This window comes from Taeniopygia guttata, chromosome 1 (genome assembly GCF_048771995.1).
Source record: "Taeniopygia guttata chromosome 1, bTaeGut7.mat, whole genome shotgun sequence".
NCBI classification, from domain to species: Eukaryota; Metazoa; Chordata; class Aves; order Passeriformes; family Estrildidae; genus Taeniopygia; species Taeniopygia guttata.
In genome coordinates, this window is record NC_133024.1 from 38,697,831 (window position 1) to 38,725,707 (window position 27,877).

Consider the following 27,877-nt stretch of genomic DNA (forward strand, 5'->3'; position numbering starts at 1 on the left):
CTCATCCCTCATGTAACTCCGTGGATTTGGATGAGATTATACCAGGAGTAAGCTAAGCCCAGTGATCTTCACTGAGCCTGCTTGACTTCATGGGATTCAGCATGAGGATTTGTAATGCTAAACTGTCAGCGGAGGCCAAAGAATTTTGTAAGTGGAGTGGAGGAGTTAGGAAATGGGGAGAGGGAAGAGGATGAAAAAATAAAGAGGGAAGAGAAAGCTGATTTCGGATGACTGTCAGTTCTGCCTATATCCTGCCCTTTGTATTTCCTCTGCTTTTATTTGGTTTTATTTTTGCCATTCTTTTATTCATTTTATTTTCATGGTTTGGTTATTTTAGCCAGCCTTTTCTCGGTGGTGCTTGTTCAGTATTTTAGCACTGTAATTTGAGCAGCTTCTAACAGCTACATGTATTAATCAAGTGACAGGGACCCCCTGGGGGAAGCGATTCAGCCTTTTAGCAGGACTTGGGAAATCTCTTTTACTCTGATTCCGTGGAGCTCTGCATATGCTTAGTAGCAAAAAGGAGCTGTGAAAAAGGGAACTTCGGTAGGTCTAACGCAGGGCAGGTAGAGACCTTTGGCTGTGGATCTACTTGGAAAGAATAAACTCTCTCCATTAAAGGAGAAAATCTGGAATGGCTGCAGAATTTACTGATGTTTGTGAATATTGTGCTGTTGTGGTTGTTATTTCCCTGTTAAGTGTATTACTTAACTTACGTCTGCAGTGCCCAGACATAACTGTCATGGACTATGGCTTGTACTTGGTACGCACAATGGTCTTAAAGCTGAGCTTCTATTTTGGGAAAAGCTCTCCTGGATGAAGATTATGTTATTGAAGTGAACAAGAGGGGAAAAAATAGTAGGTTTGCAGTACTTCTCTGAGTTTCTTTTATCATCAGGTCTTGGTGACATTTTCAGGAGACAATAGGAAAAGTCAAATTAGAAAGCAATTTGAGATTTCCACTCTGCACAGATAGGGGATTTAAGCTCTTGTTTGACTCAGAGTTATGATCTTGAAAGTATTTTTCAGGAAATACCTTTCTTAAAGATTGCTTTACTACTTGAAATCAGAATTTACAAGACAAATCTTTTACAAGATGAGCATTCTTTCATTTTCAGCAGGAACTTTTGAGAACACAGGAAAAAAAGTGAAGGCTTTTTTGTGTTGTGTTTTGCTTTCTGTAACTTTAGAGAGATTGTGGAGGCAGTGAAAGCTGTGCTCTCGGTAAGAATAAGAGGCAAGCAGAGTGTACTGTGAAAGACTCTCATTCTGTTTTGAAGTCCAGAGGCTAAAGACATTTGAGGAAATAATATTTAACACTATGCAAGGAGATTTGACATGCAGTTCCCACTGCAGCAAAGTCTCCATGTAGTGTTTGAGAGCCTGTTTCCTCCAGGAGGAGGCAGTTTCTGTAACAAAACAAAGGCAGTTTTTCTCCTAACAAAACAAATGATTATGTTGGTGAGTGTAGATAGGAAATGGTGAATATGTCATTTTTGGCAGTACAGGCATTACCTAAGTTTTTTTTCTATAAGAAGGTTCAGCGATGCTAAAAGTAAAATAAAAAATCTTACTAGTATTGCTGTATTGATTGAAGACACAAAGTATTCTGGTTTAGCTGATGCTTGGATTCATCATATGTTTAGTCTTTATTCTCTCTGGCTATATATATTTGTAAATGCGTTTTTGTTAAAATTAAAAAGAAGTTATTGATCTGTCAAGCTACTTCTAAGAACTCATCCTCTGTCAAGAGCTGTGCTGTACAGCATGTAGCCCAAAGTAGCCAATTTACAAAAGACAGACAATTTAGAAGCAAAGTTGTCATGACAACTTTAGCTCCATATCCACCTTTTCTATGCACACATTATGAATGAAGGCGTGAAGGGGTTCTCAAGGGAACTTAAACTGAGCATCCTAATTTCTGGGATTCACACTTTAGTAAGCACTGGTTTTGTCAGGTTTTAATTACCACTTTGTATTCAGAATTCTAGTCCTGTATTTAGACTTTTAGATTATTTTGGGATCTTATAGATGAAGGGCATACATAATATGCAAGAAAAAAAAAAAGAAAATACTCCTAAGACTTCTGCTGAAATTTGCATAGAATTCCACATATAGCATTGTGCTAAACCTCACTTTCAGCAATACTTCCTGTGAAGAGAGGGATCTTGGATACCTTTATTCTAGATATGTGTCTGTGGTTTCGATTTCATGGCAGTTTTATCTTGGGATAGCACCACAGAGCTAAATGACGCTGTTTCTAATGCACAGCAATGTAAGTGAAACAAATCCAGATAAGCCTGTTCTTTAAGAGACGTAACAGACTTTCCTTCCTTTTTTCTTGTGTAAACAAAGTGAAATAGGCGCAAAGATCTTTTACCTATTCCAGTCAGTCACTGGAGTACTAATGGCTACCTCGAGTCCAACAAGGAGCTATCTTCCTTGGATCTCACACTAATTCTTCCACTAATTCTTCTTCCACTAATGTGGAAGAAGTGATGTTGGATGTCTGACTTGTTTTGTCAGCGCAGAAACCACTCCCTAATATTTTAGAATAATATCTTCAGTGAGAAGGCATTGGATAGATGGCTGTTTCTTTACTGTGCTAGCATCAGTAAAGCATGTTCACCAACACGGTTTTGGAGAAAGCTTGTGCTGCTTGTCACCCCCAGGGACCTGCAAGCCCACCTTCTCTCCATGCATTCAGCTGACTTTCCCAGTCTGTCCCTGACTGTGCACTTTCAGCAGAGACTTCCTGTCAGGCTGCAGCACTGCTGCAAGTACACAGGAAATTTGGTATAATGTCCAAATACACATTGTTACATGCTGGAAGCAGATTGATGAACTGTTTCATTTCAGTCCAGTGTTCAAGGCTCCAGTGTGTAGGAGAGAAATTGCTATGGTCTGCACTGATTCATCTGGGCCTGAGCTTTGAACTTCGGGCCAGATGTTGGTACTAGCTGATGTAAGTGATATGGAGCAAAAGCTGCTATAATGCAAGAGTCTAAGCATGAATTGCAGATTGAAGACATACCAATGAATGGTTTCAGCAATAACTTTTGACTACAGATTCATGGGGTCCATCTGTGCTAGAAAGTGATCAACTGCTGACCGCTGTTTTTAACAAGACTGCAACCACATCAGAAAACTCTCCAGGGCAGGATTAAAATTCAGGCACTAGGAAGAAGCTTTCCCTGCTGTTGCCCTGAATCAACTTTTCTGTGGATAAAGGCCTTCACTGCTGTGGTGCCTTGCAAAGGCACCTATTTTGCAAAAGAAAGATACTCAGGGTAAAGCAGATGAGAGCTTGCACAAAGGAGAAAGAATCACCAAACAGAAGCAGGGCTGTATTCTGAAATGAGCCCTTGGGGGAAACTGGTCAGAGCCAGACTCCTGGGCATATCTGAAAAGCTGCTGCCTCTCTCTGAGGGATGAATGTTTGGGACAATCTGTGGAGTAAAGAGCTGTGTCAGGAGGAGATGAAGAAGCACAAGCTGGGGAATATAGGGGCAGCAGTTGTCAGCTGAGTAGATGATTCTGATAAACTGAGTCTTATAAACACTTTGAGCATAATTCTGTACCTGCTTCTGGTCTGTGAATGTTCCATCCCTGTGGCAAATCTCTTCCATACATCCTGTGCAGTTCCTAATGACCCAATTCACAGTGCAGGTAGCACACCTGTATTAAGAAAGGTCCATGCAGTGTTGCTGGCTGTGTGTTATTGTTGGGAGATGTGTAAATGAATTTTAAGGGGTTACAAAGTTATTCATAGTCTGATAACTAAAGGAGATGAGAAAGACCTATTACTATGAATTTTACTTTCTTAAGCACAGAAGGTTTCACACCACCTTGAGGAAAACATTTGAATTTTATTTAAAATAATTAAACAACTTGTCCAAGTATGGGGAGGAGTGGGAGCAAAGCCAAGAAAGCTTCACTGGCTAATTTTGAAGCATATGGCACAATTAATAATGGACTGAAACTGCAAAATTAGAGCTGGATATTAGGAGTTTTGGATAGTGTGCATTGATTCAAAATGAACCGCACTTGAACACCACAGTGAGAGGTACATAGAAGGATGTAATAATGCATACATTCTGGAGATAGAAAAATGAAGAAGTCTGCTGATGCATAGGGGAAATAAGTGAAATTCAGCTATTACTTTTATTGGCTATGAACACTTAATTAGAAAAGCTTCATTACCTAGTAGGAGCTGACATGGAGACCCCTTATATTCTTAGTGGCTGTGAGCATTTTCCATATGGCTGGGACATGTAATGTTGAAGCAACAGATTTGTTTGGACTCTTGACTCAAGAACTATGACCTCCAGGTCATAAATTTTATGATTTCATAGCTTACTTAAAAATCCCCATTCCTCTCTTCCCCAAACAAATTTTACTAGGAGTTCAAGTTCAATTTGCCCTCTTTGAAAAACAGAATCTTGAATGATCAGTTTTTCTTGGCATGCATGATTTGTGTCGCTCATATTGGGATCCTGGACAGAACACATGCAAAAGGACTCTGTTCCCTTGGTCTTTATGGACCATCCTTTCAAGATCAGCATTTTTGATGTGTGCACACTCATTTTTGGTGTCACTTAGCATCTTTTTTGACATCATTCTGCAAATTGTTACCTGAGTGTTCTTGCTAACTTCGAGGGAAGCAGTTTCATCAGTATGACTATGTATGCTTGAATAAAAATTTGGGGGAGGGGAGCTTTCCTTTGTACTACTTTATAAATACCACTGCAAAGGTTAAAGCTCTTGCTTTAACCAAAGAATGAAATGTAAGTTAATATATGACATTAAAAGATCACAAAATTGGGTGGCTGCGTGGGAAAATGCCTTGTTTGAGTTTGATATGTATTATGCCCTAATTCTCCCTCTCTTGTAGTGTCTTGTAAGGTTTATGGCCAGAGAAAGCATGGGAATTTGAGCTAATCTGGTCCCATTATACAGGATTCATAAGCTTGTGCAGAGAATCTGAAGTCAAGTCAGAAGGGCAACTGCTGGCTGTTCTGTCTAGTCTGCTTTGATAGCATCTTTTTGCAGATAAGCAACTACTGGTGTCATGTACCATTTTTATTTTCTGTGTGGTTAGGCATGCCTGTACCAAGAAGAAGAATTCTATATAGCCTTTTAAAAGCAGTTTGATGTTTTTATTTGCCAGACCTACTTTTATTTTAGTGGCTCAGGTACAGGCTGTGGTACCCACTCTAGGATGAGCATGTAGAAATTCATTTATTGGTTTTTTTTCATAGCAGAAATGAAAAGTCTGGAAATAATTTTCTATCTATAAAGGGTGTCTCAAGGTCCCTACCAGAAGTTCATCCTTGTTGTGATGGGGGAATGAACATTCCTCTGAAGTGCTTAACTGTCTGACATTGGACACAACTGGAGTGGGGAAGTGGAAGTGGAGAAGAAAGGAATAAGCAAGTGTTTTTCAGTCATGCAGTGAAATGCTTTGCCCTCTGAGCAAGACAAAATAGGAACCTGTGATTGCCTCCCAAGGCTCCTTCCTAATGTGGCATAGCTAAATGTTACCCTCTATTGAGTACTGTGTCTGAGTGTCACTGTCAAGCCCCAAGGAAACAAATTCAGGGAAAACAATCGGCCTTCATGCCTCTGGATTGTAATGTTAATTGCCTGATTTAATGCAACTTAAGTTAAGAATTTCAACTAGAGACAGTTCTGCTACCCTCAGTGTCTGTCTTAGGTTCCTATTCCTTTCCTGAAATAAAGTGTCATCTCTAACTTTGAAATTTTTGGATTTGTCAGTTTGTGGTAGATCAAACAAAGTACGATTTAAATGCAGAATTTTTAATATATGTGTCTTCTTATGCCTTATTAATGCAATCAGTCAGCTTAGGAAAAATATGCCAAAGATAACAAACTTGCAGAGTGCATTCTTTCTTCCTCCTTCAGAAAATATAGGTTATGCTTATGAAGATTAACTGCTTGCTTTGGAAAGCGGAGTGATCTATTTTTATGCAGGTGAGGTAAAATATGGACAGCAACTGTTTATGCCTTTTATGTCCTTCAGGACCTAATTCCATTAGGTTCAGAGCAATATTGCCCACAAAGCCTTAGCCTGGTACAGGCGGAGCCCAGGATGTCCAGGAGCAAAGCTAGGTAAAAGCAGGTCCAGAAGGAGCTTTGGCTGGACTGTAGGTTCAGGGCACATTGTGCAGTGGGCAACGTGGCCTTCACAAACCTGTTCTTGCCCGCCACACAGGCAGGAGGGTTGCAAGGACAGCTGACAAATCCCACAAGCAGTGCAAAATTCACACTTGGGGGTGATACCTGGTGAGGAGGAGGAGAACACATCTCTGACTCCACCCTGGCTCTCTTCTCTCCTGCTGCTGTTTTGCCAGGTGAGCCAGATCAGCTGTATGGTAAACAATAAATAACTAAATTATTTTTTTTTATTCTATTGGATATTTTTAACCTTTGCACAGAAGATAAGCAAGACTTGATTATGCATCTTCATAACTGAGTGTGTTGAGGATTTTCCGGATGGAGCCCACACTAAAATATTTCCTCTTTCTGGTTGCATTGTTGCATGATATGGTTCTTACCAGCACAGGGTGATTGTGGTTGATAGGCTGACAGGTAAGAGGGGTAAATGCAAATGCTGCTTCAGTTCATTTGGTTACTTCTACAACTAGTCCTTGCTGTAGTGGTATTTTCAACGCCTGTTAACCCAGACCTATATTACAAGTGCAGAAGAGATGAGGACCTGATTTAATGCTTTTGCCATGTAGTAGCTTAAAACACATGCATCCTAAAATTATTTATTAGTTGGATTTTACATGCTGAATATCTAAGCCTTGTTTGCAGCAGGAGGTGTGAGGATTTGCAATTTTCAAAACTTGTAGGTGGTGATTAGTCTGATAAATCCTATTCAAAATTGACCTGGATTATTTCTCAGCTGTGAGAGAGATCTTTAGGCAAATGTCCTAATACATTCACCATATGAACACTTTGCAGGTCAGTTACTGTACATTCAAAAGTATTTTACTTAGTGATAAAATCTTCATCACAGTTTCATTATCATAAACACGTGATGACAAAAGTAGTTCAGAGCTTTACACACCATGCATTGGCTTTATATTCATTTTTAGTTACAATTCTTCTGAGGTTACCCACAATGACTCAAGGTCTTGCACTAATTGAACAGGAGGAAAGAATAAAATTAATGGACTGCAAAGGTCATATGTGGCTTATGACTCATATAATAATTTATTGTAAAAACATGAGAGTGGCTGAACATGTGCAGTCAGATGGCAGCCTATAAAGGTCTGGCACCTGGGGTCTGCTGCCTGTTTTCATCTAAAAAAACCCCCCTCTTAGTAGTGATTTGGTCATTCATGATATATTTAATTTCTTCTGCTTTGCTCAAATATTGCACCTTTTGTTATTTTTGGTCTTTGTGCTTCTGGTCTTGCTAAAGAAAATTAGCAAAAGTTTTTCTGAAAGTGCTGTGTTCCCAGTAGTAAATGCTTAAATTAGAAGAAACTGAGAGCAACAGTGGTGCATTTTTTCTCAGAAATATGTCCTGACTTCCAATTCAAGTTTGCTGGATGTTGTTGGAAGTGTTACCTGTTTGCAAATACTTGTGTTGGGCTGGTGTGGATTGCAAGGGTTTGACCTCTGTGGCATACAAGAGTCCTTGTAGCCCTTGGGTCCCATCATCATAGGCTTGCTGCAGTATGAATGAGGCTTGCTGTAAATACTCGGTAGAGCGGTTCTGCATATTATCAGAACCACTGTGATTTCCAAATTTTGATGAAGCAGGGAAATACACACAGGGGGGAGACAGAGACATTATAAATTTCCTAGCTGTGGAAAATGCATTTCTTGTTCTTTTGCATTTTTTTCAGACAGTGATTTTTTCACAGTGATCGAGTTATAGGGCTGAAATCTCTAGAAATGTAGATTCAAACATTAAAAGATGCTTTGTGTTTTGGGTTTTTAAAATACTGTTCTGTAATTTCCCAACAAATGTTCTAAGAACTCTTCTTGAAAACACAGGAAAAAAATTACTTTCAAAGCTTAATAATTTGAACTGGCAGGGATGTCACATTGGCAGAAGTGAAATCTGGACCTGGTACCTTTCCTAGGTCTGTAATGCAATAATTGACTAATGCCAGCTGTGGCAGCAACTATTTGTCCAGTGGAATGAGACCAGTCATTAGATACTAATGCCTTCTAGTCACTAATGAACTCTGCAAGATTTGAACCAATAATTTACAGGTTAATGATCTCAAATCTTGCCACCAGTGTACATGGAAATAATTGAGAATTGTGGAGCAAGGGGGACTGAACTGCTTAGTAACACTCCTTAAAACAGTAAGAATTATTTTTCTTATAAATGGCTTGCCTTTGAAATGTTCTGAAGTGATTGTACAAACTTCATATGATAATTATACCCTTGATTTCCTGAGTACCAGAAGAATGATTGTTTTCAAGTACCCAAAAGTGTAATCTGGGGTCAATAAATGAACAGAACCAAGATCAACCAAGCCATGCTTATTTTAAGTCCCTAAACATACATCCTGAAAGTTCCTTTTCAACATCCAGTGTATCTGTGGAACCAATAATTCCAGTGTGACTTGTCTTACTATGAAATTCTGTCTGTTGGTAGAAAATTTAGGCTCATATCTCTGATTTAACCCCTATTCAGCAGTGTGAGCCATGGCTGGATGATTTTTTTTCCTTTGAGGTGATGGATAGAGCAATATATCTCAAACTCATTCCACTGTACCTATATGACTTTGCTTGTTCTTACAATGAATGGTTTCCATATCCTGGGTCTCCAGTTCCTGTACCTGAAAGCTATGAAAGATGGAAGATTTGGGTGAGATTGGGCTCTTGCCTTACATGTTAAGGTAAGACCCTTACTGCCACTAGGACGTTCTGAGGCATATACATTTTAAAATTATATCTACAGAGTGTGAATGAGAGCACGTGTATGTAAGGCATTGGAATTAGTGGCAAAGTAGTATTTAAAGTAATGGTGTATACATAGTAGGTCAAAAAGGCTGAGAAAAGGAAGATAAAGTAGAGGAATTATGTAAATAAAATTCTAAGTTTTGGAAGTAATATTTATTCCACGACCTCAGACCTCATCACAGGTACAAAGCTGGTACAAAACAGCTCACACTGGATACGAGCTTTTTTTGTCAAGAGAGGCTGCAAAGGCTCCAATGTTCATGCGTTTCATTGGTACTCAGGATGAATCCAAAAGACTGGATAAGAACTTTCCAGCTGGTGTCTCTCACCCTCTATGTCACCATAAGGCATCCAGGACAAGGTACTTGAATACACAAACATCTCAGTTCTTATAACCATAGAGGAATGAGAGAATTTTGAGAGAATGGATATGGGTGAGGCAAATCTGTTTCTTAAAAAATAAAAGTCTGTTTCCCTATCTGTGTGGCCTTACCTTGAGTTTTGCTTCTTTGACTGCTGTATAGGAACCCTTCTTAGGTATCTGAGCCTGCTCCAGTCCTTGCTATAGCTGTCTTTACAAACCCCATGTTGTTATCCCACTCCTGCAGACACCTGGGCTTTATAAAAATAATCTGCCTCAGAACAGACAATTCTGGCAAAGCCATAATCATCAGGTTTTCCTCTTCTAAAATGTTGTGAAATAGTTTGGCACTGGATAATGGGGGATAATATAGGACAAGATTATTGACCTACTATGAGGAAAGTTACATGATGAAGTTAACTAATTTCAAACCCAAGCTAATCCTGCACAGCTGCCAGTTGTGGAACGGCCTTGTCAAGGTATCATATTAGCTTAATTCTTGCCTTGTAACACGCCACTTTGGCCAGTTTTTTGACACTTTGTATAGACAAGAAATAAATTAAAGCTTTAGAGATAAAGCATACATACAGCTTTTTTTTTTATTTTTATTTTGTACAAATGCAGACCTAACATTAGGAACGGGACTGCTAAATTATGGTACTGAAGTTTTATGAAATGTAATTATAGGTCTAAAGATATTTTGTGTGGAAGGAAAAAGCTTACTGTACACTATTAAAGTGTTTTATGTCCAGAGATGACTGACACAATGCATTATGGGGCTAGAATAAGCATAATTGTCCAGGAAGAAATAATTGAAAATAGTCCTTTAGATGTCAAAATAAAGCTATACATCATGTGAGACTGTCAGCAGTTATTAGATATCTTTGGTTGTAGAGACAAGCTTCCTCGGGGGCTCATAATTTATGCTTCAAACAAAAATAACATTACTTTGGTCTTCTGCTTCAGCATGTCCATGTGTGGGCATTGCCGGACCCGTTGAGTTTCAAGTGGCCACACATTTTGCCATTACCCTGCTGGAGTAACTGGGGTCTGTGAACCGTGGGGAGGCAGGACACCCCGTGAGTCCCCTGGTCTGCTGGCCTTGTTCCCAGTGCCTTGGCAGGGTGGGAGCGTGGGAAAGACATGCTAGTGCCTGCAGCGGTGTGAGCGCGTATGTGCTGGCTGCAGCCCCAGCAGAGCTGGAGGGCACAGCCTTCTTTCTCTACAAGGACCACGTGCATCTGCTGCGCAGGATGGGGAAAATACTCTTCTAACATGAGAAGTCACTGCTCTGGCTGTGGTCTTGGGATGGTGGGGCAGGGTCATCAGCAAACATTTTTAATTAATATTGTCTCTTAACTAAAAAGAAATCCATAAATATGTGACTATCTTGATTGTTTTTGAAAGCTGAGGGTCTTTGAATGGGTATATTTATGCATTTTACATATGGGTGATGTTAATTACTTCAGTCAGCTTGTTGTAAGCTAGAAAAGTTTATTTTGTTTGTGAATAACAGCAATGTATCACACAGGAACACCCTGTGAGTTAATTAAAATTGAGTAACCAATTTGATATTCCTTAGATAAAAGCTCTGTACAAGCTGAATACTCTTGCAGTTCAGGAAAGGCTGCAGTACCTTTGTTCACTTGCAACAGTAACTTTACAAAAAAGCCCAGCAGAGCTCATTGAACTTAATTCAGCAGCAGTGACATGCATTAAACACAAGCCAGTCCTCCCTTCTTCTGTGTTACTAGTGATTAATACATACTTAGCACCATTGCAGTGAAGAAAAATCATGATAATTTTGTTTTTAAGTGTATGACTATATACATAAAATACAAAAAAAAAAAAAGGTTATTGAAACTATAGTCCATATCTGTATATTAAGGCTGCTGTGAAAAGTGTGTTCCACTTTAAAATGCAAACCACATATAGACTGTACGATAAATATTGCTGGGCTTTAGTTTTTCAGCCAGAATAATAATAATTATTCTTTCAGTGAGGATCTTGGCAAGTGGAGGAGAAGGAGAAGGAGAAGGAGAAGGAGAAGGAGAAGGAGAAGGAGAAGGAGAAGGAGAAGGAGAAGGAGAAAGAAGGAGAAGGAGAAGGAGAAGGAGAAGGAGAAGGAGAAGGAGAAGGAGAAGGAGAAGGAGAAGGAGAAGGAGAAGGAGAAGGAGAAGGAGAAGGAGAAGGAGAAGGAGAAGGAGAAGGAGAAGGAGAAGGAGAAGGAGAAGGAGAAGGAGAAGGAGAAGGGAAGGAGAAGGAGGCTAGCAGTGGAAGAGGTCTGTAGTTTGCTGGAAATTATTTTTAAGAACTGGTTCATCATCTGTTGGTGATATTCATAGCTCCTTCCACTGAGTGAGGTAGAATTACACACCATTCTGTGTATATGTGCTTACTTAAATCAATAGAAACGTAAGATGCAGTCTGTAAAATCTGTGCCTTACATCACAGTTATACCAGTAAAACAGAAAGGACGCTTGTCCATGCTTATGTGAATGTCCAGGAAGTGATGACAGGAGTTTTGAAAACATCTGGATGAAGGGAATAATAATGGAAACATAAACACATGAAGAGGTTTATTGGAAATTACTGGATCAGGTAAAGAAGTTTGTTAACAACCTGAGGAGCACTCCAAGGGCAAGACTGGTAATGGTGACAGCCAGGGAATAAAAGTCCTCTGGATAAATCAACCTAGCTGGACCCACACTACCAAACTGTAGGTTTGGAGATCTGCTGGAACAAATTTTCATGAATTTGTTTTGATTGAAATGGACAGAATTAATAATGTAGCATGAACCAAAATCAGAAGCTATCTTGGGAAACCTTTTAATTCCTAATCCTAAAGGAAAGAAGATAAAGAAGCATCTCACCAATCAATTTTGCATCTGAGGAGAAAAGCAGATATGTATTAGAACTTGTTAAAGATCCAAGAGTCAAAGAACCTCACATAAATTTGCAACAAATATTTATGATTATAAATACTGCCATTATTATGGTCAAAAGAGGAGAACAGTGTGAAGTACAGTGCAGATAGCAAGGAATATAAGAAATAAATATATATAGCTATTAGAACAACCATCTGACAGGGGCCTCAAGTATTTTGGAAGAAGAGCTTAAAACTGGAATGAATCCACTTCAGACAACAAATATAGTTTAAAATCATAAAAAGATAATTTTGTGAAAACCAATCTGAAGAATATGTTTTCAGGAATAAAGCTCCAGTACAGTTTAGGGGAAAGTAGTAACTTCACAATGCTGTGCAAAACAATTTGGTGGTGGTACCAGATCATAAACTGGAGAAGGGTCAACAATGTTATGTTTCCTTAGAAATTACTTATGTCTCTCCTGAATGCATTGGCAGCCACATCCTAGGTGAAATATGATGTTAGCTGATTTAGTTTACCTCACATTTACAAAATCTGTGTTTGAGGAATGTTTTTGATGTTGTATTTTATAAAAATGCAGAATAATTTAAAAGATGCTCAACAGGGAGAAAGAAATTTGGCCTATGAGAAAAATCTGGAGGAATCATCTCTTCTATAAAAGAGAAGAGAAAGTGGATGACAGGACTGGAGTTTTCAGTTGTAATGAAGGTGTTAGGAGGCTGGTGATCAATGGTTGTCCCTGTCTGTGGGGAGAAGGATGGGAAATAATCAGATTAATTTGTAGCAAGGGAGATTTAGGTTAGATATTAGGAGAAACTTTCTAACTATAAAGATATTTAAGCACTGGAACAGATTGCCTCGGGAGTCTGTGCGATCCCACTGCCAGTTTTAAAGAAAGGTCTAGTTTCTCAGAGGTGGTCTAAGGCTGGCTGAATTCGTCTGAAATCTCCTCACCAGGAGAAGCTGATGACTGCTTAGAACTCCCCTCTTTCCCATAGGACTGTCATCTACATTATGCAGAAAATGTAATATAAAATGAGTAAAGTCTTCCATAAAAGTTGATGGGTTTAAATTTTATTAGTCACTATGTTCAGAAGAGCCTGTGAAAAACCTTACACCTGGGACCTTCACAGGGGGGGAAAGACTCATGCAGCAGTCCTGGGAGTTTGGAAAGCCCGAATCTGAACAGCTCCCTGCATATAATTATGTTACACCAAGTTTGGTCTCTTCCTGCAACCTTTGTAGAAATTAAAATGCAGGGAAGAAATTAAAATGCATTGATGCTTCATCCATGTGGCTTTCTATCTATCAATGGGCTCTTTACTACAGTGTTGTGCATCCCCGTAGAAGTGACTAGAAAGTGTCATGCACCATTGCTGGGTAATATCTTATTTTCCTTAAAGTCACTGCACACTCTTTGTGAAGCAAGGCAAAAATAGCTAAAGTAAATAAAAAAAAAAAAAAAAAAAGGCATGCACAGTCATAACTGCAGGCTGGGTTCTGAAATCTGCTGTTTGGAAGCCAACTGTAGAGTCAAGATTTTTATCAGATGCACAGACAGGAAAAGGAGCATGTAACTGAAACATCTTCTTAGATTAAATGGTGTAAGGAATCTGAAAGGATGAAAAAATCTGCTTGTACCTGTAAGTCACTAAATACTTAATAAAGGATGATTTAGTTGTACTTAGATTTAAATCAGTTTCCTTTATGGTAGTTTTAGGAAGGTTTGTCACAGAATCATAGAGTAGTAAAAGGATACAGGCTGGGAGGTACATGCTCTAGTCCAAGACTCTCCTAACAGCAGGTCCAGGATCTTGTCAAGTTCTGAATATCTGCAAACATGAAGATTCCACATCCTCTCTTTACAGCCTGTGCTGATGATTGACCACTTTCCTGTTCAAAATGTTTCCCTGATGTCTAATTACAATTCCCTGTGTTGTCTCTCATGACTGTTGAGAAGTGCCTGTCTCTGGCTTCCTCACATCCTCTTATTAGGTACTTCTTTTAAGGGCAACAACAATATCGCTTCTGAGCCTTCTCTTCTCCATCTAATTCTCTCACAAGGCAAGAGCTGCATCCCTTCATTTGACATACTCCAGTTTATTATTTCTTGTACAAATCAGGTCATAATACTCTAGATGTCATCTCATGAGTGTTGATAGAGAAGGATCAACCTTTTCAATCTGACCAGGAGATTTTTTTACTTTTGTTGCTACAATGACTTATTGCTGATTCATGCTGTTGTCCACTGGGACGCTCAAGTACTTTTCTGCAAAGCCACTTTCCAGCCAGTCCTCACTATGCCTGATTGTTATATAGGATTGTTGTATCCCAGGTGCAATTTTAAAGGCAGATTTGAAATGCCATGTCAAGCAGCTCTGAGGCTATGTTTACACTAGTAAAAATAAATTTAAGCTTGCCAGAGGTCTAAGCATCAAAACCTTGTCATGCTCTAGCTGAATGTTAATGGTCATTTTGTAATTCAGCATTTATAGATGTATGATATTAGGAACCTATCTAAAGGTACAAATGAATGTCTTCATACTTTCTGAGGTTTAATTGTAGGAAAAGGTTGTCCAAATCAGTAAATATGAATCACTAGGAGTTGCAGGGTGTCATGCTTAGTAAACACTGTGTAAAAACACAAAGCTCAAAGAAACAATTCATAAATACTTAATTCTGTTTGGGAGAATTTAGGATCATTTTAACCATGGTTTTTGCACAGTCTAGGTAAACTTTGTTGAAAATAGATAAGGATCAGAAGTTATTGCCTTTGTTGCCCTTCACCTGCTGGGGCTGAAGAGCTGAAGAAAGGTGAAACAATAGAGTGCTTTTCCTGGCTCTGTGCTGCACAGAGAAGTCATTTTTCTGCATGGGGTTGGTGGATCATTGGGAGCTACCACAGTTTAGACATTTTGTTCACTGTAGGCAGGTGCCAGACGCAGCAATCTGTGCCTGTCTGTGTTAGATAACTCTCTAAATGCAGCACTTTTTGATATTTTGCCAGCCTCTGTGGTCATCAGCAGAAGAAGGATGTGGAATTCTTAAGTGGGTCCAGAGGAGGGCTGTATTCAGTGTGGTAGGTGTAACATGGAGCATGTCTGGCATTGTTGGTTGCTTCTTTTTCATCTATGTTAACCCAAGTGACTGGAAAGGAAATACATTCTTGACTGGAGTCTATTCCCCTCTTGAGGCAGCCACATGAAAGAGCCAAGATACTTTATGTCAGGTTTTTAATTTTGCCTTATAAGCCTTACTGCTTGTTGTTTATTTTTAGAAATATTAGGGACTGACATTATGCAATATGGATGTTCAGCAATTACTGAGAGAGGAACAGAAATAATTAATCCTCTGGATCCTTTTCTGGCTTTCATCCAGTCAATAGAGTGTTCTTATAAGAGACAAGCAATGGGAACCTGAACCTCACAACGCTTCAGGATTGCTCTGCCTGCAGTAAACAGATGTTTCCATACACTCCACTCGCAATGCCCCAGTGACATCTAGAAGGATTCTTCTCATCAGCTCTGATCATGAGAATGGCAGGAGGGACCTGCAGCTGGAACAGCCTGGTGAAAGTTCCCTGTCCATCCAGTCACTGGAGTTCCCTCCAGTGTTTATCCTCAAGCAGCCTGGTTAGCCTTGCTCTCAGAGCACACTTTCCATCCTGCCCTTATCATTTCAGTGGATAGCAGCATCTATCATAGAATCATTCAGTCATACAATCAGAGGGTGCTTTGGGTTGGAAGGAACCTCAAAGATCATCCAGTTCCAACGCCACTGTGGTGGGCAGGAACACATTCCAGTAGACCAGGTTGCTCAAAACCCCATCCACCCTGGCCTTGAACACTTCCAGGAGTGATGCATCCACCGCTTCTCTGAGCAACCTGTGCCAGTCTGACTGTCCTCACAGTAACATTTAATCTAAACCTGCCCTCTATTCAGTTGAAAGCCATTCCCCCTTGTCCTCCTACTACTACATGCCTTGTAGAAAGTCACCAGCTCTCTTGTAGCCACTTCAGGTACTCTAAGGTGCTAAAAGGTGTCCCTCTGTGCTGAACTATCCCAACTCTCTCAGCCTGTCTTCATAGGAGAGGTATTCCAGTCCTTTTATCATATTAATGACCCTCCTCTGGACTCACGTAAGAGGTCCACATCCTTCTTATGTTGGTGACCCCAGAGATGGACACAATATCAAAAACTGCTTCATTTGGAGGGTTATCTAACACATTAACAGGCCAGATTAAGCCCTGAACCTGCCAACATACATCTACAAAACAAAGCAGACAGTGTGGACTGGGTGGTGTGTACAGCTCTCTTTGTAGAACAGAGTCCTGATGGGCAAGTTAAACAAGAGCCAGGAACATACCCTTGTGGTGAAGAACAATTCAGAACCATATCCTGGACTGCCTTAATGAAAACACAGGCAGCAGGCTGAGGACCATTATTCTTTTCCTCTATTTGGGATTTACGAGTGGTGCTTGGAGCACTGTGTCTGGTTTTGGGCTTCCCAGTAACCTGGAATGTACCACCCATTTATTCCTCAGGTGATTCCTATTTTGGTCTGTACACCTGCTCTACCTCAACTGAGAGAGCTAGTCACAGCTGAGGCTGGGCCAGTGCTCACAGAACAGAAGGTCCAAAACACCTTGTGATTTTTAATGCTGCACTTTCCTGTGAGTCGGTTTGATGATCACATCCGTGCTAAGGAATGCTTAAGGCAGCCCTTGGGCAGAGACAAAGGTCTGTGTGTGCAGGCTCTGCAGGCAGAGGGGATAAAGGCAGAGGGAGACTGTGCCTCATCTTCACAGTTATTATCTCCATTAATAATTGTGTTCAGCTTGTGATTCACCCTGGGATTATTGGAAGAGCTTCCCTGGTGCGCCTTGACCCTTTAATTTGCCAACACTTTCTGCACCACCAGGCCTCAAGTGTAAGTTATGAGATAATAAGGCATATAACAAACTCTTACACAAGCCATAGGTTTTGGGCTATTTAAATTACAGCTGGGAGAGGAGAAATTGTGCAAAATCTTTGGGGGGTACTTGCTCAAAGAGCTAGAAAGATTCAGCACAGTTTCTCTCTCTCAGTTTTATAGCTTCTTCACTCAGATGAAACAATAAAAATGTTCCACTGGATTAGCTAGGTGGCTGAACTGTGATTTCTCTGCAACACTTTTTCACACTCTAAAAGCCTAATGACAAGCAATCAAGAACATGTTAATTGGGACGATTGCTCCTAGGGGACCCCAGGGTCCTGGGAAGTTGAAGGTTTTCATTAATTCTGTAGAGCTGGTTGCAAAAAATAATGTTTCTTATCCTCAGGAAATGTCTTAGAAATGTGATAAAATACAAATTTCCAAGTAAAGGTAAAGCACTCAACCTCCTAGAGGACCTTTTTAAACTTTTGTCACCAGGGCTTCCTTCCCTGTTGATGGTTCCTCACAGACTTTTCCAGAGTGGGGTTAGGAGGACACTACCCATTAGTTCAGGCACACTGAAGGGGAGCTCATGACCAGCTTTCTTCTTTGCAGACCTGCAGCCATCCCACAGTCTGTGACCCCATGGACCAGATGTAGCTCCTCCTTTAACCACTTGGTTATCTCAGCCATCCCAGACATCCTGACCAGCTAGAAGGCATGCTGTGGCTAGTTTCCCCATGCCATGCATCAGCCTTGGGCTCATGAGAAGAACATTAAAATGCACTGGCTGGATTTTCCTTTTATTTTTTTATTTTACATTCCTCATTGGAAATAATTGAAGAGCCTGTCATTTAAACTGCCATCAGTAAGCTTGTGGCAAAAGCACATTGAATCGACAGCCTGCTTCACAGATCCCGAAGTCAGTGCCTTGACTTGCCTGCCTTCCAGCCCCGGGGGCTTTGTCTAGATGAGAAGAACACCAACACAAAGCAGGTGGCTGCCTGCCCTGGAGGTGTTTTGTGGCAGTGTCTACAGGAGCTGCAAAAGTCTGCAGAAATAGGGCCTTGCTGTGTGTCTGAGGCAGCACTAGTTGCCTCTTTTCTGTCCTGCACATTTGTAAGATTAATATGGATTTCCTAAGAGATGGGACAGTTATTTGCTGTCTGTAAAGTTAACGTACCAGGGGAATTCATGGGAAAAATGCTCCAAGAGTCATCACTCAATATAAGTGAACTCTGGCAACAGAAGCTTTATTACTGCCATGGCTTAGACAGATGATGATGTTTGTCTAAGTAAATGCTTTCTTTCTGAGTGTCTCATTACCATTAGGAGAGAATCCAGCTCCAGAAAGGGGAGGGATTTCTTACTCTCCCAGTGGCGGCTGGTACCATGGAGCTGGTGACCTCTGTGGTCATTTCAGCAGCTCTCCTGCACCAAGCCTCAGTGGTTCACTCTCAGGGGCATCTCTCTGGCCTGCAATAAGCCATGCTCCCTATCAACTGCACACTGAGGACCACTGATAACCTTTTGCTCCATTAAACAATACTATTTTCTGTATGTGGATGATGGTTTTTATGAGTCTTCCAGGAAGCCCAGACACTGCAGTAGATTCCCTGAAACATGTGTGACCTTGCTTGGCTAGTGCAGTGGCTTGTGCTTTTCCAGCAAATGCACGTCATGAAAATGGGGCGCATTTGGCTAAAGCTCATGGTTAATAGGATGAGCAATCCTTAGGCTGTGCTATATGTGTTGCTGAGTCTTGCTCCATGTTCTACCTCTCCTCTAGCATGGGACAGTCTCATCTCTGAAAATCAGTGCAAAGGAGGATTTGAGGAATGAACCCCTGTGAACCCTGCAGGGTTTAATTTGGCACTTATTGCTACGTTGTGCTCTTCAGCTGTTGTGCTCTTCTTGTCTGCAGGTATTTTACAGCAAATACTTCAGCAAGCTTGCCCAGCTTAAGATTAGCAAATCAACACTTAACTGGGGTCACCCAAGAGTGGCAGAGCAGGGATAAGAGCTCCTGTCTAGACTTCAAAAGCTCTTCCCTGACCCCTGGGCTGCTGTGTCTCTCAGCTGTACAAGAATCAACCTTTCTATATTTTAACACAATCCTTCATGAGGGCTGCACTTCTGATTCCTTATTTCTGTTCTGTAACAGGCCTTGGTATCCTGATGAGATGCTAGGTCACCTGGAGCTGCCACTTGCAACCATTTCTGCACCATCCCACCTTGCCATTTCTTCCTTGCACTCCTGTCCTGTCCTGAAAATGAAAAGCATAACAGAAACAAGTAAGTATGAACTTACATGTAAGTCATTCTTTAAATAAACTACCATAAAACAATATTTTGAAAGAAGGAATATTTCAAAAGAAGGAATATTTCAAATCTTCGCATACACCTTTCTGCAGTCTGCTTGGTAAAGGCAAACCAATGAAATACAAGAAAAACACAAAATAAAATATGGGTATTTTGGATCCTGTCTGTAACATAAAAAAAAAAAAAAAAAAAAGTGAAATTTCTTATCTGTGTTAGAGAGTACTGACCGTGAGCTGTGTTGGGAGGAAAGGGTTAGATGGCAGATTGCTCAGGTGACCTTGCAGCTAGGAATGCCAAGACCCTGAGGAAAACAGTGTAGAAACCTGATTGTACATGTGTCCTTGTGTTGCATGTCTCTGCAGCCCAGTGTTTTGGGATCTTTTAGCCAGCAAGGTAGTGGGATGAATTTACTCTTTGCATTTCAGCTGTGGTTTTTTGGTTGCCCTCAATCATCTGTTTGTGTTGATTCACACAAGCTGTGATTTATTTTTGCATTTGTATGTAATTATCATGGAGTTACAGTCTCTAAGATGATTAATGCCTTTACTTGTTATCTATGCTGACAGTCAGGCAAGGTGGCTTTTGCTATCGCCAAAGTGCAGGTTCATATCAAAATCCAGATCATCACCTTGCCTATCCAGAGTTTTCATCAGGACCTCAGGAAAGTCAGACAAGGGGTAAGGTGCCTCTGGGCTCCTTGTGTGGACACTGGTGTTTTCTGAGTTACACCACACCTGAGTGCCTTCACAGATACTCAGCACATAGTACAGGAGACTTAATCCAGGTCAAGGCTTTGCACTGGAGCCTGGTTCTTCTCTGTACTGTTGAGGAAATGTTTTCACAAATATTTTACCCTTGTATTTTGCTTTTGAGGATCTTAAAAAAAAAATAAAGGTGAATTCAGGAAAAACAGGGTTAAAAACAACAGTGAAGATGTGCTTTCTGTTAAGAGAATTTCCTTCTCCCCCCTGTAGGTTATGTCCCCCCACATTTTGTACCTCTTTCCCTGTAGGTTATGTCCCCCCCCCCCCCCCCCCGTTCTCCCTCTTTCCTCTTACTGCAGTCCCCTGCCTAGGGTGGGACTTGACCTGTGGTGAGTATCTCAAGGTATCTCACTGCCTGGGCTAGTATCTCAGCTTGGTCAGGCTCGTGCAAGTTACTGTGACAGAATCAGGAACCTCTCGCTGTGCTGGGGTGGCCTGAGGCTCACTGGCCTGCAGGGGAGGATGCTGCAGTGTGTCTGTCTGCTGCAGGTGCCTCACTCCCTCTACCTGCATTTAGAAGAAACTCATAAACATCCTCTGTGACTCAGAAACACTTCATAGATGAGGCTGCAGCCAAGAAATTGTGCAAGCTCAGCACCCTACTTCGAGTGCTGTACACATGCATGAGGGGATCACGTTGGTGCAGGGCTGTGTGTACAGCAGAGTCGTAGTCAGGAAGAATCTTCAAAGTTTTGCCTCTTCCTAAACTACAGTTTTTATTGCTCTGTTTAAACTTCACTGCTATTCTTTTTACAATGCTCTGACACATATATTAGTGGGGATGTGCTGTATCAGAGCTGCAGAACAACCTGCAATTCCCCAGATTCCTCTGTAGATTTTTATGCCAGTGCATCCATAAAGGAACTCCAGATCTTCCAAGTTTTCCCCATGAGACCAGAGTAACACCTTTCCTCTGGAAATACTGTAATAAAACAAAGGGAATACAACACTCCCATTATGAAGATCCCATGGATGGCCTTTATCATTTATCAAAAAGAAAAGGTGTTCTTGTAATATCTGCTAGAACTGTACACGAGGGAGGCTGCTTGGTGGAGAACATTAATAAAAAGTCAGAAGCCTGAAAGATATGTCCTTTTTGCAGATTCACAATTGTGCATTAATTTATTTTTGTAGCTTTTTCTCAATAGTCCAGAGGCTTCTGTCATGAAGCAATTTCATTAAGGGTTTGATCGTAGTGGTAATATAAAGCCAAGATTCCTGCAAAGGCTTCATTGCCCTAAAGAGTGTGTTATTGGCCAAATGCCTTAGAAAGTTTTGCTTGGTTTCTCCGGAGCACAAGTAAAAATTAATTGCCCCAGCAGTAGCTGCAGTGCCATCATATAAGGGTGTCAAAACCAGTCTTTCCAAATGGCATATTCTAACTGAGCAATAGATATGAGACTTGCCATAAATGTGATTTGTGAACATCGTTAATGAAGTACTAGACCTAATTGACTTCTCCTGGCTTTATGGCAGCATAAAAAAAGTTCTGCACCACCAATGAGATTTCTTTTAAACTTCTCCAGCTGAATGCCTAACACTGCAGAGCTCTCTTAAAAGCAAGATCTCACTAATATTTATTTGGAGAAAAAAAGAAACTGACTGTTAGACAGGATTTCCAGTTCTTTAGAAGTATTAAGAACAGTCCTTCCACTGCAGAGTGAAATAAGGATGCTCTGCAAGTATCCCTGAAAACTCAAGCACCTTGGAGAAGATCAGCTGAGGGTAGTTGCTAGCCTGATCTTTTGAGAATTCAAGAATGGACTAACAGAATCAGGCTCAAGTCCCTGCTGTGATTTGGTTCAGGGATTTACGTTTCTGATGTGATCATGTGTTGTTGATCTGAAATCATAGCCATTATATTTTTGTCAATAATTATCATTCTAGCAAGATATTTTGTTTTTCAACTATCTTTTGTTCAGAAGTACTGAGGTCTGTGGCAGCAAATGTCACCATTCATACTAGTACTTGCACTAAAATAGTATGGAACTTTATATTGCTTCTGTAAGTCTAAAACAGCCCAGATACAGCTTTACCTAGTATTTTTAAGGTAAAGCTTAATGAAGCTTAAGGTAAAGCTTATATGAAGCTTGGCTTCATATACAGCAAAATTTTCTATTTGGCTGTATATGAAGCTTACGCTCATAGCCCTAGAAAAAGAAAAATATTTCAATGTCCTGAAAGTGATTTTGTTTTTCATTTACCTTTACTCCCTCCAAAAATCAAAAATTTTGTGTGCTAAATTGTATGTTTTGGCTACAGTTTTGCTCCACACTACTCAGAGTAACTTTTTACATGGTGTTATTACAAGTGAAAATAATCTGAAGGGTAAAATCAAGATGGAATGAAATGACTGACCTCTAAGTATTTTCTTGAAACATTTGCAGAGTACCATTTCACACATTAAACCTTCACTTATGATGAAGGTTGCTGTAATGTCAGACATGGTAAACACCCCCAGCCACTGCTGAGTTAATGAACATTGAAAAAAGACCTTTGAGTTGATGGTAAATGATAAATCCAGTTGACTTAAACAGTTCATGTTGATTAGTCTTGCTCTGTTTTTGTTGGCAGTTTGGGTAAAGGTAGAAAGGGCTTTATGTGGGTCTGCTGGGTCAGCTGGCCCAGGCTTTGCTTTGGGCTTCTTTTGATTCCTCTAGGGAGTCCACACATCTGAGTGCCCCCAGGAATTTGTAAATGGGTCTTACTTCCCTGACTGTCCTCCTCCCTTTCTGTTTTCCTCTGTCAGATCCCCAGTGCTGTCAGAGCTTACCGATCTGTTGTACTTTGTTTTGTGGAGTTTGATAAATACAATCAGCTGAAGAAGTGATTGCAGATTGAAAGGTGAGGAATTTCCCAAACATTCAGCATCTTCAATTTACTGATTTGAGTGAATATCAAAGTGATTGTATTAATATTAATCACAGCTCTTCTCTTTCTTCACTTCATTCCCTCAAGCAGTGCATTTATATATATGTATGAGGAAGCCAACAAAGGACAATTATAGGGTGGCTTCTGGGATGTGCCCTGAATCATGAGCACCCTCCTCGTAAAGAGGAGCTGGCTGCAAGCTACTGGCAGAGAAGGCTCCTGCTTCTCTGCTTGTGTGGTTTGTTGTCACTAGTCACCACACAGAGATTTGCAGCAGGGTGTGGATCATGGGCATCAGTGGAGTAGATCCCAGACTATTTGTAATCAGCAAGCAGCCCAAAGGGGAATTCTCCAAGTCCCTCAGGTTTTTGAGGATCCAAAAAAGACTAATCCCTGAATCTCATTTGGGGAACCCTGTTTCCTTCTGAGCTTCGATTTTAACTGTTCCTCATCTCTGGCTGTGTTTGTATCAGCCACGGTGTGGAGCAGTAGCATGAAGCATTGGGGTCAGCCTGTGGAGTTGTTGCAGAGGTACTGATGTCCACACTAGGTGCATCTCAGAAGTTTTACGCTGGACCACCTCAGGAGCCCGGTACTCACCTGTGGTCAGTGTGCAGGAGGTTCAGCTCCTCCTTGGCTTCATTGGCAAGGAATCCAGCTGCAGCTTGGAGGTGAAGGTGACTGCTTCAAACATAAATTTTCATCCAGACTAAAACACTGAATAGGTGTGACCTTTGAAACTGTTAAATTGGAATGCTCTTAAACATTTTTGAGAGTATTTTTTGTTCTTGTACTCCTGCACTGAAAAGATGAATTTAGTTGCAGCTGTAAACTTACATTTAACATTTGGAAATCCTTGTGAATTTGCTGGCATTGAGGCGGCAGTTTGTCTTTTGATTATCTCCCTGCTGTATAGTATGATTTGTGATGTGAACTTTCTTCTGTCTTTCTACTAATCTGCAGCTTGAGTATTCTAAAAGCATTATTTATGCAGCACACTTGACAGTGAACTATGCTGTGCTGATTCCATGGAAACCTCTGACAACACACTACTGCCTGGTCTGACAGATAAACAATGCCTCGTTTTCCCTTATGTCAGCCATCTCAAAGGCCCTACTATGTCAGACCAAAGGTCCATCTGTCCAGTGTCTTGTTTCTAACCATGGCAAATGACAAATGACTAGGGAAAACTGCTGAAATGGGCCAAGAATTTATCCATACTGCTATAAATGCAAACCTCCATCATTTTGGAATCTTGAGAATAAAATATTTTATTCAAAACTCTTTAATACATACATATATATATATATATATATATATATATATATATAGGTATTGTCACTTTTTGGATTTATGTAATAATCCAGAATAGGAACACAGGTTAATTTTTTTTTTTTTAAGAGACTGCAGAGGTCTCTAGTATGACCTTCTGTTCCAAGCTGGGTGAGCTCTGAAATTAGACCACATTTCTCAGGTCTTTTTTTGGTTGTGTCTTTACAGACTCCAAGGATGGAGACTTCAAACTGTTTCTGGGGAACCACTTTTTTTTTCCCACCTAGGAGATTATAAATAAGAAGTCAAGCAAACTTGCTAGTGCTAGTAAACTCTGTACTTTGTCATTTAAAAGTCATCTATCTGAAATCTCTTCACTTTATATTGAAACTCAAATAATTTGCAAAAGGCAAAATTTTTAGGTAGCTTTTGAAACTCTTTGTAAACTGCTGAAGATGGGAAAATCCCCAGACACATTGTTTCAGAAATCAGGAGCTGCGACGACAATTATTTCTGTAGGTTTTGTTGTGGAAATATGCAGGAGGACACTGAAGTGGCTGGTTGTAGGCAATGAACAAGTCATGCAGTCAGCAAGTTTATTCTGATCTGTGCTGGAGGTCTGATGGGACCCTATCTTTTGCCTTCAGTAAATCCACAAAATAGGGAACAAAAACTTGGATATAAAGTATATGGTGGGCTCAAGGGAAATTGAGATTGTTCAGTGCTGAGGGTACCATATGAGAATCCTGCCCTTTTTCTGGGCCTGTTTGAGTTATTACTGTGTAACTCCAAGGGTTCTGCTGCCAAGCCCAGATACTTCAGTCGGGGAAGGAGGAAAGAAAAGAAAGTGAGAGATCTTTTTCTTTGCCACTTAGGAGCTGCCTAACAGAAAAAGCTCTTATTTTCACACAATCTGGAAGACTCACCAGATGTTTTGTTCTTAGAGCTTTACCTTCAGCTGAACGCTGTCTGCTTTTCTAGTCCTTTTAGGCCCTTGAGGATTTCCACAGGTCACTTGTGCTGGGAGAATAAGCATCTGTCCAGTAAATTCTTGTTCTCTGCTTATCAGGCTGGTGTGCATTTCAATATTAGAAGACTAATTACTTTTTAACCTTTCTTGATGCTGGACATGAATTATTGAATTTATCTTGGTCTAAGCTAGAAGGATTTTCTAAGGAGAGTAATGCACACATCTGGTTTTACTTGCTTGATTTCAATAAAGATCAAAGATAAAAATCCATATGCTTCATCCTCCCTAGATGTGTTATTTATAGGTGGCAAAAAGCTTCTTTATGGAAACTTTAATTAAGTTTAATTTGAGACGACTTCTTGGATTTCTTTCTTTATATGAGACCACTTCTTGGATTTCTTTCTTTAATTATTTTCTCAGTGTTGTAAACTGAGTTGATATTTTTCTTCCTGCTTTCACAGAAGAAGGGCTCTGAAAGTCTGTTTAATGAATAGAAGTCCAGAGGTATGAACTTTACCCATACTTATTAATATTGTCAGAATAAGCAGCACCATTAAACTATATTCATCACAATAAGAGATCTTTATTTCAAACATGATTACATGTGGCTGGATCACTCCCAAGTCAGAAAAGTATTTACTAGATAGCTTTTCCTTGCAGTAAACAGTATAACCAATGAGTACAGTTGAACATGGCTTTGTTATGATTTTTGAAGAATGTTAAATATTAGCAACAGAAATATTTTATTATTCATTTGTTTTCTAGTTTTATGCTACTTGCTTTTTATCGGTTACAGAGAAGAAATATTAGCAAGGCTATATGAGAAAATTTTGCCAATATGTTTTAGCCATCTTCTCAATGACTCTTTGAATCATATCCATCAAGGTAACTGCTTTTTCTCCTGTTATTTAGTTTGTGAGAAAGATGTGATAGTTTTTGGCTTTGTCTTTTCTTTCGTGCTTTTAACCAATTTAGGTCTATCAGAAAAAACCCAAAAATGCATTATTAATACATTTTTACTGGTTATCATACTTTTTGTTCATTCTGTGGACATCTTACACCCATTAATTCTTGAAAAGTGTTGTAACCAGTATGCTACATCCCCCTTTTCCAGGGCTGGCCTTTGGCTGTTTTATGGCAGGAAAAGCTCTGAATTGAGCTCTATGACTTTCTAACTCAAGTGTCTTTCTGAGTTTATTTTGAATTACTTCTGATCTCTGTAGTCTCAGGATACTCTTGACCCCTTCTCAAATTCTTACTGCATCACATGGTGGTTCTTACTGGTGTCTATAAATATTTTATCTGAATTAGTGTTCATAGTCTCTACTCAGGGGCTGTTTCCCACCTGATTTCCTTTTCTATTTACACCTTTTATTATACCTTCTCTTTTAAAAATATTTTTTGTATATGTCATCCTTTATGAAGTGCACTTCTTTAACACAATTTCAGTCCCGTCTGCTGTCATTGGAAAACTCTTGAAAACATCAAGGGCTTCACATAATCCTCTCCTCTCCTCTCCTCTCCTCTCCTCTCCTCTCCTCTCCTCTCCTCTCCTCTCCTCTCCTCTCCTCTCCTCTCCTCTCCTCTCCTCTCCTCTCCTCTCCTCTCCTCTCCTCTCCTCTCCTCTCCTCTCCTCTCCTCTCCTCTCCTCTCCTCTCCTCTCCTCTCCTCTCCTCTCCTCTCCTCTCCTCTCCTCTCCTCTCCTCTCCTCTCCTCTCCTCTCCTCTCCTCTCCTCTCCTCTCCTCTCCTCTCCTCTCCTCTCCTCTCCTCTCCTCTCCTCTCCTCTCCTCTCCTCTCCTCTCCTCTCCTCTCCTCTCCTCTCCTCTCCTCTCCTCTCCTCTCCTCTCCTCTCCTCTCCTCTCCTCTCCTCTCCTCTCCTCTCCTCTCCTCTCCTCTCCTCTCCTCTCCTCTCCTCTCCTCTCCTCTCCTCTCCTCTCCTCTCCTCTCCTCTCCTCTCCTCTCCTCTCCTCTCCTCTCCTCTCCTCTCCTCTCCTCTCCTCTCCTCTCCTCTCCTCTCCTCTCCTCTCCTCTCCTCTCCTCTCCTCTCCTCTCCTCTCCTCTCCTCTCCTCTCCTCTCCTCTCCTCTCCTCTCCTCTCCTCTCCTCTCCTCTCCTCTCCTCTCCTCTCCTCTCCTCTCCTCTCCTCTCCTCTCCTCTCCTCTCCTCTCCTCTCCTCTCCTCTCCTCTCCTCTCCTCTCCTCTCCTCTCCTCTCCTCTCCTCTCCTCTCCTCTCCTCTCCTCTCCTCTCCTCTCCTCTCCTCTCCTCTCCTCTCCTCTCCTCTCCTCTCCTCTCCTCTCCTCTCCTCTCCTCTCCTCTCCTCTCCTCTCCTCTCCTCTCCTCTCCTCTCCTCTCCTCTCCTCTCCTCTCCTCTCCTCTCCTCTCCTCTCCTCTCCTCTCCTCTCCTCTCCTCTCCTCTCCTCTCCTCTCCTCTCCTCTCCTCTCCTCTCCTCTCCTCTCCTCTCCTCTCCTCTCCTCTCCTCTCCTCTCCTCTCCTCTCCTCTCCTCTCCTCTCCTCTCCTCTCCTCTCCTCTCCTCTCCTCTCCTCTCCTCTCCTCTCC

General features: G+C 40.9%; 1 long non-coding RNA gene across 1 annotated transcript in view; it reads left to right on the forward strand.

Annotated features, from left to right (window-relative positions):
- LOC121469759 (uncharacterized) overlaps window positions 1-27,877 on the forward strand; it is a 72,104-nt gene that overhangs the window by 24,997 nt on the left and 19,230 nt on the right. Inside the window, exon 2 of the long non-coding RNA XR_012055192.1 lies at window positions 19,284-19,414. This is a non-coding gene — a long non-coding RNA (uncharacterized lncRNA). The remainder of the gene's footprint in view (window positions 1-19,283; window positions 19,415-27,877) is intronic.